Below are 13027 nucleotides of genomic sequence, written 5' to 3' on the forward strand. Positions count from 1 at the left end.
TGACATTAGACTTAGCGATCAAAATTCATTGTCGAAAAGGAGATTTAAAGAAGCTACAAAGGGTCTGATGTTCTATCACCCATTTTGGGGTGTTTTCTTTTTCTAGGGAGTCATATAGATTGCTTTGGCCTTCTAAACATTATTAAAATATTTCATTCAATCATTCAATCCTTGTAGAAGCTACACTAAATAGGGATGCACAATTTCATACTCATTTACAACAATACTAAAGATTGATTAAATATGAAAAAAGACTTTATGTTAATTAATTATAGATTAATATTAATAGATTATCATGATAGAAAATACATAGTATGGCAATCCCAAAGATCTCCAATATTATGGAATCTCTTTTTTTGGCATAATCGATTAATGATGAGATTATTGGCACAATTGATGAAGAGATTGTTGAAGTGGTGTTACATGATGAGTTTATGATGCATTCATACTAATTTGATAATAGGTAAATCAATTATTTGGATTTCATTGATGTCAACTATTTGATGTAGTATTTTTAGCATGTTACCAAATATTGATTGAGTAAAAGATGAGTTATAATATGAATTAAGTTTTGTTATTCTATCAGAAGGTTAAACTATGAGCCATGATGCTATGTTTATGATAACACCTATTTATGTGAATAAATGAGTAAGATATGGCAGATGAACTCAAATTGGGTAATTGCTAAAACAATCAGTGATAAATAATTATTTGGTTTGATATAGCAACTTACTATAGATTGGAGGCCAAGGTGTTGGAATTGGACAATAAGATGAATGACATTGAGAGTACTCTGAGAAGCATAGTCGATCAAAGCTACAAAATCCTAAAAGCATCCAATAAGAACATAAATATTTCTCATCAGTAATTTGGAGAATGTTGTAGGGGAGAAGGTCACCATTACTATTCCTGAGGATCAAGTGGGTATGTTGACAACAAGGATGAGCCTAGTAAAAGGACTAGAGGTAGTACTAGAAAGATGGATATAGTTGCCTCTACTGATGTTAGCCAAATCAAATATGTTGTGGGGAAGATGGACAACTTAGAGTTGCAAGCTGCAAAGCTCCTTAAGAATATGGGATAAGATCCCTTGTGGTGTCTTGGTCTTGTTGGTCTATTTTCAGTGTTTTGTGATAGTTTGTTTGGTTGCTATCCTTTTATGAGTATCTTTTGTTCATTGGCTAGCTCTTTCTTTTTTGTATCATGTTTCTCCTTGTTGGCTTAGTGCTTAATCTTTAAGTTTCCTTGTATAGGGTTTCAAGGGCTCTTCAAAACTCATATTCTTAATAATAAAATGATTAATTGGTTTGAATCACTTCATATCAGTAAAGTCTTTTTTGGATCGATCATAGGACATTATTGGTGATTATGTCAAGATGATATGATTAAGTTATCAACTTATAATGTTCACAAGTAAACTTAGTTTGGTGATCTAAAAGTGATACTAACAAGATCAAGAAAACAAGTGAAGTGGACAAATAGGTAAATAGGCAAAGGATAAACATGTTATAAAGGATTTAATTGATAAAGATTTAAAGAGGTATCATGTGATTCAATTTGTTGTTGGGATTGATGATTTTTTTAATACTAAGAAGGCAGAACTGCACGATTTAAGGAAAATATTTGACAGCACAATGATTGAAGTATGTGATTGAGAAGGATTCTTTGTGAAGTAAATGCCTTATGAATTGGATCAATTTCCAAGATGAATTACAATTGTGAGTCAATGTAGTCAAAGAAAACTAATATATGGATGGTTAGATGTGTTTCATCTTATCCAAATTAATTTAGATCATAAGATCTAGGGATTTTTAAGGTGTTGGAAGGATTTTCTACTTAAGGAAAAGTTAATGAAGAATAATAGTTGTTGATTGCTAATTGCAAAATTGGAGAAGGTTGTGATAAGAAAGAAAGTACTAGAATGAAGTGTGATCAATACAGAGAGAAGAGCATGGTATTTTGAAGAGTTGTTAAGATTAACTAGATTTGATCATGCAAAGGTAGTGCAAATCACATATTATCTTCTTTTTGTTATTCTCTAACCATTGTAACAACAAAATCCCTTTCAGGGTTGATCCTAATAAGTCCTTGTTGTAAACTCCTCTAACTAGGTGGCACTCAAAAGAGTGTTCAAAATCCTCTAACCATGTTTCTCCTAGTAGGGAAAATACTTTAATAGGTCTATAAGTAAATCCCTTAATAGTGATAATTGTAACCCTTAACTGGACAAACTCCTCACAAGGTATATTTGAGAAGAGTACAAAATTTATGAGTATCATCTCACACTGTGATTTTCACTCAAATTAGGCTTCGATGAGATAAATCTTGTGTCTATACTTTGTGGTTTATTTTATTATGGTTGCATGTTGCTAAAAGTTTTGTTGACCTATTATGTTGATTGAATGTTCAAGAGGTTAAGGAAGTTTGTTCATTTTGATATTATGAATTTGGAAATTATGGATTCATCCCCTGCCCAACCCCCCTTAGTTATCATACTTGTATTAACACCCTTTTGAAGACAATATAGGATTATTTAAAAAAGATTAACCAATGGGTTGATCCTGATAGAGAATACGCTTATTCCATTAAATAGAATATGAGAAGACACTAAATCTACGAGTGAGTGATCTTTCTCTCCATTTAAAGTTATTTTGTTATTGTTATCAAGCTTGTCATATAGACCTAGAGTGAAGGTTAAGCTTTAATTTAGAAAAAGAAGCAGTAGAAAACTTATATAGGCATCCTACATGCTTCTATTTTCCCTTCACTATATTTTTTTAATGTGGTTCCATAAAGGAATTTCTTCTATAGTTCATCCTCATTGACAACTCTAATAATCTACTTGGTAGCCAAATTAGGTTCTTGGATCTATAAGTCCCAAACCACTACCTTTATAGGTAGGATGAATGTTGTGAGTCCATGAAGTAGATATAAATCCTTGTTGCAGGAGCATCTTGGGTCTAAGGAGAATCTTGCATCACCCAAAAATATTATCTGGTTTTGACTATTAATAGGGGCTATCTTAGTACTGAGTTGCTATTTATGGAAGCTTAATATTTTTAGTAAGTTGATCATTAGAGCTTAAAATATTTTAATTTATTACTTGGAGATTCCATTTAGAAACATCAGTCTACTATTAAAGTTTCATTGCAAGATCAAGTTTGGTTTTGAAGTTTTTTTTTTCATGTATTAGCAGTAGGATACATAAATTTTGAAGTCAACTTTTAAGGATTTAAAGGCTCTAAAAAGGGGTAAAACATCAAATGACTAGATCTTTCACAAGTTGAGCATTATAGTGGAGTTCGTGTCATTTCTAAAATGGGGTTATAATATCCTATTGAGACAATTGGTGATGTGTTATGGTCTCTAAAAGTTGTGCTACCTTAAATACAAGAAAATGAAATTCCTTCAAATTTTCTTTGGAGTTATGAAAGTTGTTGGGGCCTATTCTAATGTAGAAAAATATGAATAATAATATCTTAGGGATGATCAACCTCAAATTTTAGGGTTAAGATTTCTAGAGCCTTCTTGGGCGATTAAAAATTGCTGATAAAAATAAGGCATGTAGGATTGTCTAAGTCAGTTTTGGGGGTCCATGATATAGTAGCTCTAGCTTGTAGAATATTGTAACCAAAGTTCCCATGTGGTTTTGCATGTCACATTTTTTAATGTTGTAATTCCATTGTATTAGAGATAATAGTTCTAAACAAGTTTCATGTTCTTGCAATTTGTTGTTATTTCTCTATTTTGTTGTGTGTATTTGTGGTAAGAGGGAGAGTACCCTTCCTTAATCATAAATTGGCATCCCAAAAACCTTTACATATATAGTTTTTGAAATTATTTTTTTCAACATGGTTGGTCTATTTATAATAGTTGTAGTTATTCTACGTAAAAGAAATGATATGGTTGTTAAAATACAAATTGGTGTACTATATGTATTTTTACTCTGGTATTGAGCTACTATAGGTGGTATAAACTTGTATTGGTTTTCTCTATGTTGTGGTGTTTTTGTGATATTATTATTGGCTAAACAAAAGTGTTAAAGTAAGAATGATATGCATGTGTTAATGATTAGAGTCAAAATTGAGATGAGGGTTAGACGAATGATATTGTTAAGAAGGGGATTAGAAATATTACACTAGCATGAATAGCATAATGTTGTTGATGAACAACTGAGGTATTTTTTTAATCATTATAGAATATTGAAGTGTGTGTTTGCAAAGAAGCACTCTAGAAACTACTTAGAAGAATATTTTGTACTCTTCCATGTTTGATTATATATCCTTTTAGTTTGGCATGTAGATTATATGTTCTTCAAGCATGTGGAAATTCTATATTTTTAGGTTCCTAGTGTTTCCACAAATGATATGAGGAGTGTGATTTGTTGGCAATTATATTGCCTATTAGGAATGGTCCAACAAATTCTCTCTGAATTTCTCCTCATTAAAGTTTGTAGTGTTGTTCCTTGGAGGGAATATTCAAAATATTTATGTAATTATTGTCAATTAAATTTTTTTGTAGATATGTGTACCACAATAATGTCTTCTATTATATGTTTCATGACTACGCTTTCCTTGTTGCCCAATTTTGAAGAATTTTATGCAATAATAGATGTTATATCCTAGATCATTTAGTAAATATGACGCATGATCTTGGAATTATGATAGATGTTCAAGGAACATCTCTACTTGATTCAAATAGAAATAATTGAGCTCTTTGGTGTTGCATCATGTGTGAAGTTGGATTATAAGATTATTTATGACTATCTAACTTATAGGGGTTTTTCTCTTTTTTATGTCATATTCTTGGTTATGGTCTTTGATATGTTGGTAGGTAAAACTACAAACTCGAGCCACCCTTTTATGAAGGAAAAAGGTTAACAACATCAAATTTGTTAAACTTCAACATGGCTTAAAAGTGGTATTTGTGTTCAAAATTCAAAGATAATGTAAATTGATAAAATGGGTAGAAATAGATGAAGTTTATCCCTATTTAATTTAATTTAATTTTTTTAAGTTTAAAAATTGATACATTATTTTAATTTTAATGTCCATTTTTTAGTTGTTGAAAGATATTGCAAATGAGGGGGTATAATTCCCACCATAAAACTATATGTTAATAAAGGATTTTTCATTTGATTTTAAAATATGTTTTAGATGACATATATAGCTTGTACAAAAAAAGAGAGATTGGTCTATGATGTATATTTTGTCTAGTATAACTACTCAAAGTCAAATTTTCACCTCCTACCATATTTCCCCTATCAAATCTATGTCAATCAAAGAAAAGATTATACATTATCAAAGAGGAATCTCTCCTCTAGGGTAGTGTATAGTTTTTAATTTTTTTGATATCATCTAGTTTTCTTTTCCTTTTTTTGAATGAGAATCTTCATTATGTTAAAATAACTACTTTTAATATCTTGTAATTAAAATATATTATATGCAGTCAAAACTCGATAAAATTTATATGCGCATAATCTCGAATTCAAGCTCTACAAAAGGATATTTTTAGTTTTTTTAGAAACTTTCTTTTTTATGAACTTGGTTTTAGAAGTCTAAATTTCTACAATTCTACAAAATTTATTGATTTGGCTGCTAGACGGGATGATAAATAGGCAATTTTGGCTGAAATGGGTTTGGTCAGACCCGGTTTGACATAAACCCTCTATACAAATATGCACCAATTATTCATTGATTAAAATATTTCACTTATATACGCTCCATTTGCATGTTCTATCAAACCACATCTTTAACATGTGTGTGGCACTGCATACAATCATTGCCACATTGGTCCACTCATAATTGGTTTAGTCATATTGATTTTGGTCAAACTCCTTTTTGGCCAAAACTATTGATTTAGCCTAAAGGGTGACACAAATTTTTACAGTTACCCTGATTTGATTTTGGGTCTCACCTTTCTATGTGGAGATAGAAATTCAATGTTTTCATATTGAAGATTCTTTTGGGGTTGAATATTTATTCGTACATGCTACCTAATCTTGACATTTTTTGGATCACATTGGATATTATGTTATGATGATTGGGTCTTCTTTATCTCCTAGAAAGGACCACTTTTGTAACATTTAATTTTTGGTGGCTAACAAGTTGGGACTACCCCTTGTCCCCTTTTCTAGTTGAGCTAATTGATATTCATATTTATTTAGATTTGGTATAAATAGAATATTGAATTAGATGCAAAGTGTGTGTGCTATAAATTATGGAAGATGCAAATTTGAATAAGTAGAAGAATATGGTGGAAGTTGTGGGTTTGAATTGATAATGGTTTCATAAGAGATGATGTTAAAAGAATCTACAGTCTAAAGAGAATGTTAGAAGTTGTTATTTGAAGGCCTATTTCAATAATTCATCTCATGTATCTTATTTTGAGATAGCGAGTCTCATCTTTAGGTCCTTTGTGTCTTTTCCTAATATAATGTATCTTTGAAGTAAGTTTGGTCATAAGCCTCTTGCAAAAAATTTATCATTGTGATTTAATTATGAATATTTATTTTTCCTCATTAGGTTTTCCATGTAAATATGGTGTTTTCTTATGCATTGTATTCAAAGTTTTATCTTTCATCATTTCTATTTAAAGTTACACATGTTTGAATCAAAATTAAAGTTAAATTTTTATAAGACACTGATTACGTGAGAGTCCCCTTCCAAAAGTAAATGCTACACCTTCAACCTAGTCACCAGTTCAACTATAAATAATGTCACACAATTTTTTTTATGTCTCATAAAAATTGATGTTGATTCATCCCACTTCTTGTTTTCTCCATTGATCCAAATCTTTAAGTAGAATTAACCCTTGATGACTCATTGCTGAGTGAGTGGGGGAAGATATTCATAATACTAATATGGAAATCAATTTAAAATTTTAAAAATAGAAAACTTGGTGATATTCTATATCTAAGAATAAATCTAAAGAGGAGCCCAAGGATAGGATCAATAAGTAAGATGAGAAAATTTGAAAAGCAACTATAAAGCACATACCCCAAAAGAAATAATGTAGTAATCAATATAATAGTTAAAATATACAAATCTATAACCCTTTTAAAAAAAGGAAAAAAATATTTCTAAGACCCAAAAAAAAGGTTATAGTCTTACGATTAAGCATTTGGGGATGTATGACTAGATAGACTCACGAGTTCCTCTCTCATATGTGCCCTTATACTATCTGGATGGATGTGATTTCGGTGTTATTTCTTGTTGAGAGATCCTATTAGGAGCCATGAGTGGTCTACACCCTTGGGGTGATATGACTTTTGTTATTACTTCAGTATACTAGTTATGCTCTATATCTAACTTGTGAGACTTACATGTGTTTGATGACTACCAATATTTTTAGGCTATCATGATGTTATTCCATGAGCACCCTTGAGTTTTGAATAATGGTTGGATTGTGATGCATGTGATCATTACACCTAATTCTAGTTCCTGTAGTCATTTTGACCTTATATGTTGAATTATTTTGTTAGTAATATTTTGATCATATTTTTATGATGATGCCTTACAAGGCTATTAAGTGTGCTTTTCATTGGAGAATATGGATGTGGATCAAGATGATTTTATGGGCATTTATGATATATTATGTCGTATATGTTGTAGAGTAATTATGTTATTTACTTTCATTGTTATATGCTTAGAATAAGTAGGAAATGGTTTATTTATATTTGTATTTGGATGATGAGTTTTATATAACTATAGGATGGACTCATGATCGTTGTGCTTTTATCTTGTGGGTATCTATCTTTTACTTTCAATGAATATATATTCAAATGATTGTAAATTAATTATTTTAATATTTTAATTTAAATGCAACATCATATGACTATGCATTATATTGCACTACACCACTATTGTGTGTTGTTTCCCATTGGCAGTAGTACATAGCTAGAATTGATTCATAGTCACTTGCTTGCAATAACTGCACAATGTTCCATTATCCTTTAACTTGACTATATGTTTGTATGTGCTTGAACTATTATATATTGAACATCTATATATAATTTATGTTTTCTTTTTTACTAAAAAGGTACCAAGTACATTCATCTTGAGTAGAGAAATTGAGTGTGTACCTATATCATTGGTAGTGGGCACCATGAGATAGTGACTTTGACCTTTCGTGTTGAGCCAATGATGTCTCTATATGGATCATATATTTGACTTTTTATGTTGTTATTTATTGAAAAAAAATTGATACAAGTATGAGAATGTGTTTCAATCATTATTTTGTCACTAATTTCAAACCTTCTACTTGTTGGTAAGACAACTTCTTAGTTGATTTGAGTACTATCATTTATTTGGTTGATGAGGAGGATTTGATCAAATGAGATGATAAGAGAACCTAAAGAAAAGGTTGAGTTATGGTATGTAAAAGGGTGTACAAAGATCAATTAAGATAGTGATGATATAGTTCATTGATTATCTACTTAAGGTTGCAAAGGTTGGATACACTGATAAAGTCTAGAAGAACAAGTAAGAAGAATTGAGTTTGCCAAGCTTGACCAAATGGTGTAGGTGTCGAGCAAAGTTAGTGCAAGTTGAGAAAAAAATTAGTTGTAGCCGAGCAAAGCCAAATTTTAGTGTATGCCAAATAATATAGTGTAAGTCGAGTAAATTTTAGTTGATGCTGACCATTAGTAAACTTTAGTGTTTGCCAAGTGATCTAGTTGAAGATGAGTGGAAGTGTTGGAATAATCAAATGGGAAGAATACTTCTGAGAGGGGGGGGGGGGGGGGGGGGGGGGGGGGGGGGCGCGAGGGGAGGGTGGGTGGTGAATCAGAAGTATCACACTTTTAACCTTAAAAACTTTTAACTAAAAATAAACTTCATGCATGTAAACATATCAAACAACCATAAAGTAAACACATGCATCACAATACATAACACCAAATTTGGTAACTCGAAAACCATCCAAAATGAGAAGGTAAAACTAGGGTGGGGATGATACCCACAAAATCACTACAGCAATAATATTTGACCACTTTTGATGGTTTGCCTTGTTAAAGGCTTTACATTGTATCAATAATGACCTATTTAAAGGATTTACAAACACTTTACATGAAGTGTCACCCTGTTAAAGGATTTTATCACCTCTTCAAAGGATCTACAACCTAGCTGTTAAGCTAACCTATCACATAGGATTTTCCTTCTAATACAATTGCTAGAGAGTATTAGACTAAACAAACTTGATAGCTTACAATCCTTGATTGTTGAATTCAGGCACTTGATCTGCTCTCTCTGATCTTGATCCTTTGAGATCTAATATCTATTCGATGTCCTTGTTCTATTCTAACCAATTGGATACTACAATGTTACTTTGTTCCTCTAAGTCTTTTCACTCTTTCCCTCTGTATTTCGCTATAGTTTACCCATACACTACTCTCATCCATGCATACAATGGAGTTTCATCCTTTTTTTAAGGTTATCAAAGACTTAGGGTTAGGTATGGATCTACGATCCATATTGAACCTTTATTTCCCACTCATTCCTTGCATTTTTCTTATTGGTTGCATGTCTTCTCCATTTTTCTTATTGGCTACATGCTAATTGCATAGGAAATATAAAAGATTCATTCTTATCTTTAATATCCCTCGAGATACTTCCATGTCAGCTCAAAAAATAGTTTTACATCTGAGTTTTTGAAGGCACAAATTCATATGTCGATTCTGTGTTACTCGGTACATATTGGATTACTGGTGCTCAGCACATGTATGATTTTGGTTTGCTTGGCAACTATTGCATTTTGGCTTGCTCGGCATCAACTGTGACTTGGCACCTACACATCACTTGGCTCATATGGTTCACTCAGCACCTGAAGTCACTCGACACCTATATCATGGTCAGCACTTGATCTTCACTATCATGGTCGGCACCTGAAGATCACTTGGCACCTATTGGAATTCTAGTTTAGCACATATAGTGTACTCGACTTCTAAATGAAAATTGGTTAAGTGTGTTGACACTCAATTGTCAAAATGAATCTGAGACCAACAATCTCCCCCTTTGACATGAATGTCAAAAACACTTAACTAAGCATTGTACTTGGTCTTATGAGTGTATTATCCAATCTGTTCGGCATATATACAAAATTTCAAAACTTGTTCAAAATTTTGTAAAGAACAATATACCTCAAAATTCTTATAACTCCCCCTGAGTTTATGTGCCATTTCTATTCCTGTAACCAAATTTCTTGTGTTGAATTTGTCTCATGCTGATGTATCTAATACTCTTTACCTTTGCCCTATTTTCGTTTCCTGTGCCTATTTGCTGACCTATTCTCCTCTTGCAAAATTTTATTCATATCTCCCCCTTTCATATGTCTCCCCCTTTTTGATATATCTAATCTTTCCTTTTTTATTCTCCAAAAGAATGAAAGAATGTAATTACTTAGTATTCTCCTCCTTAGTTATTAATCTCCCCCTTTATTTCATATCTCCCCCTTTTTGACACTAATTTCAAAGGGTGCTAAGGGTTAAGACCATCCAAAAATGTACTATTTACCTCCATAATCATTTTGAGAGCTACATCCCAATTATTCAAAGCAATTTCTAATGACTTGTGTTGGATGGCAGTCTCTATAGCAAGATGAACAAGTCCTTCCATAGTAGAAAGATTAGGATCTTTATTTAGAACAATCTTTGCATAGGCTTGTTCTTTATGGAGAACTTCCAAGTGTGGTGTTATGGAAGACTGTATCTGCATTAGTTTGGCCTTAATGTTGGTCTCTTCAGTTGTTAGTGCAACTAGTTCCTTCTGTGTAAAGCATTTGAGCAAAATGCTTCTCACTCTGAGCTGGATCTTTTGGTAGCTGAATGCTAGAAATCTTTAAATTTCTCTCCAAGCTTAGTATTCTTTGACTTGTCTCTTGTGTGAAGTATGAAAAGTCATACAACTTTTTATACAATGAGAATATATTCTCAAGTATCTTTTTCACTTTATCAATTTTCTTTGCCAATTCAACTTGAGATAGTGCTATTTCACTAGCTATTTTCTCATTAACTTTCCCTTGGAATTTCTTCTCAAACCATTCCATGAGTTTTACATTAGTTTCTTGGTCTTCATTGGTCACCTATTCTACAATTTCTAACAATTGTTCCATTATTGGCTTTGTCTCATCAAGTGTTTGCAAGCTGAAGGCATCCAAAAAGATGTCCTTGATCTCATGTAATTCTTTCTTTTGTTTATACTCCTTCCTTAGTATTTCTTGCCCTTTTCTCCTATTTAAGGCTTCCTGCAGCTCAGTAATTTGCTCAATGCTTATTTTTTTTGAGTCATAACTAAGTATGAATATATCTTCATCTAGCTTAGGGTCTCCATGGTGAAGTACCCTTGACACTTTGGTTGAGCACGAGCTTGGTGCAAATATTTGCAATGGCATTGCATCAGTGCTCGGCTTCTAAAGGACTTGTGTGGGAGTACCAATAGTTGGTAGATTAACCAATGTCTGTATGACGGCCCACTCCTCTTCTTTTGATGTGTCCTTTTCCTTATTTGATCTCCCCTAATCAATGACAACTAGTTGGTGTGTCCCTTTTGTTTGAATTGTAGGATCAGATGTAGCAATCTATCCTATTTTCCCTATTGTTGTATCTTTCTCCAATTTTGCACTCGGCTTCTGCTGCATAGTATCACCTATTCTTGATGTGTCAATTGTTGGAAATGGTGGTGACAGCATTAGGAGTTGACCACTAGTAGTTGTAGAGAGGGTAGAAGGTGGTTCTTGTGGTTTCACCTTGTCTCTAATTGGTTCTGCTACAGCCTTTTTCAACTCATCCACACTCACCAATACATGATTTGTGCATAATTGTGCTTGCAACATTGATTGGTGAAGGATCTTCTTGAGATCCTCTGCAGTTAGTGGATTGATGTTCTGACAAGATTTATCAGTAACATCCTTCACAGTTATAGTATCTGCAAATGTAGTGAGGGCTTGGGGGTGGCAATTGTGTGTCTTGCACACTCTGATCTATTTGTTTCTCATCAGCTATTTCCATTTCATCTTGTTTCTCTATCTCCTCCTCTTCACCTTTTTCTTTCTCCTCTTCCTCTTTCTTCTCTTCCTCTTTCTTCTCTTTTTCTCTCTTCTCTTCTTCTCTCCTCTCTTTTTCTCTCTTCTATGTTTCCTTTCCCTCATTTTGTTTCTCTTCCTCCTTCTTACTAGCCTCAACCTTATTTGTTTATGCATCCTTCTCTTTTCCTCCATCTTGTCATCTGTTATGTTATACATTGATTTCCACAATCTTATTGATTTATGGACAACTTCTTCAATTTTATTTTGTAAAATGCTCAAGGCTCTATACTTTGGTGCAAACTTGCTCCCATGTTTCTTACTAGCCTTAGCAATTTGACCTCTAGTCAATTCTGGCATCACTTGTGCTAGTGTGGATTCTCTTATCTCTTTTTCCATTTTCAAACAATAATGCCACTTATTTTCAATAGTTGCATATAGTTCCTTAGGCATAGTATTGTCTAATTCAAAAGGTGTATTCTTGAATTCTGCCATCATGGCATATACAGATTCTTCTATCTTATCCTGATCTTCTCTACTTAATTTATTGAAATTAATACTTTTCAAGTCAGATATGTTTTCATTCTTAAAATTTTCACAAATTTTATCAATATGTGACATGGGAGGATGACTTACCACTCTAAACTAGTTCATTTCCTCTGATTGTGTTCTTTCCTCATCATCAGATTTTGGTTGTGCAACGTATTTTCTCCTTTACTTCTTTTGCACTAGACCAGTCTCCTCAATAGCCTTCTTCTTCTCTTTTACTTGCTCCTTGGCCTTTTGAGTTGAGGCCCTTTTTTTGGCTCTTGTCACTGGTGCTAGCTTGGCTTGGGTGGTCTCTCTAGCCTTCTTCTTCTATTTAGGCTGGGTTGTAGGCTGAGCTTTAGCCTTTCTCTTTTTGGGCTTGACTTGAGCTAGTGCTTCCTCAACTTCTTCTTCCTTTGCACCTTCTTCCTTGTCCTGACTTAAGCCTCATTTTAATTCTAGTAGGCCTTGCCCCTATTCA

This window comes from Cupressus sempervirens, chromosome 5 (genome assembly GCF_028749045.1).
Source record: "Cupressus sempervirens isolate cs-2001-9-10 chromosome 5, ASM2874904v1, whole genome shotgun sequence".
Lineage (NCBI taxonomy): Eukaryota > Viridiplantae > Streptophyta > Pinopsida > Cupressales > Cupressaceae > Cupressus > Cupressus sempervirens.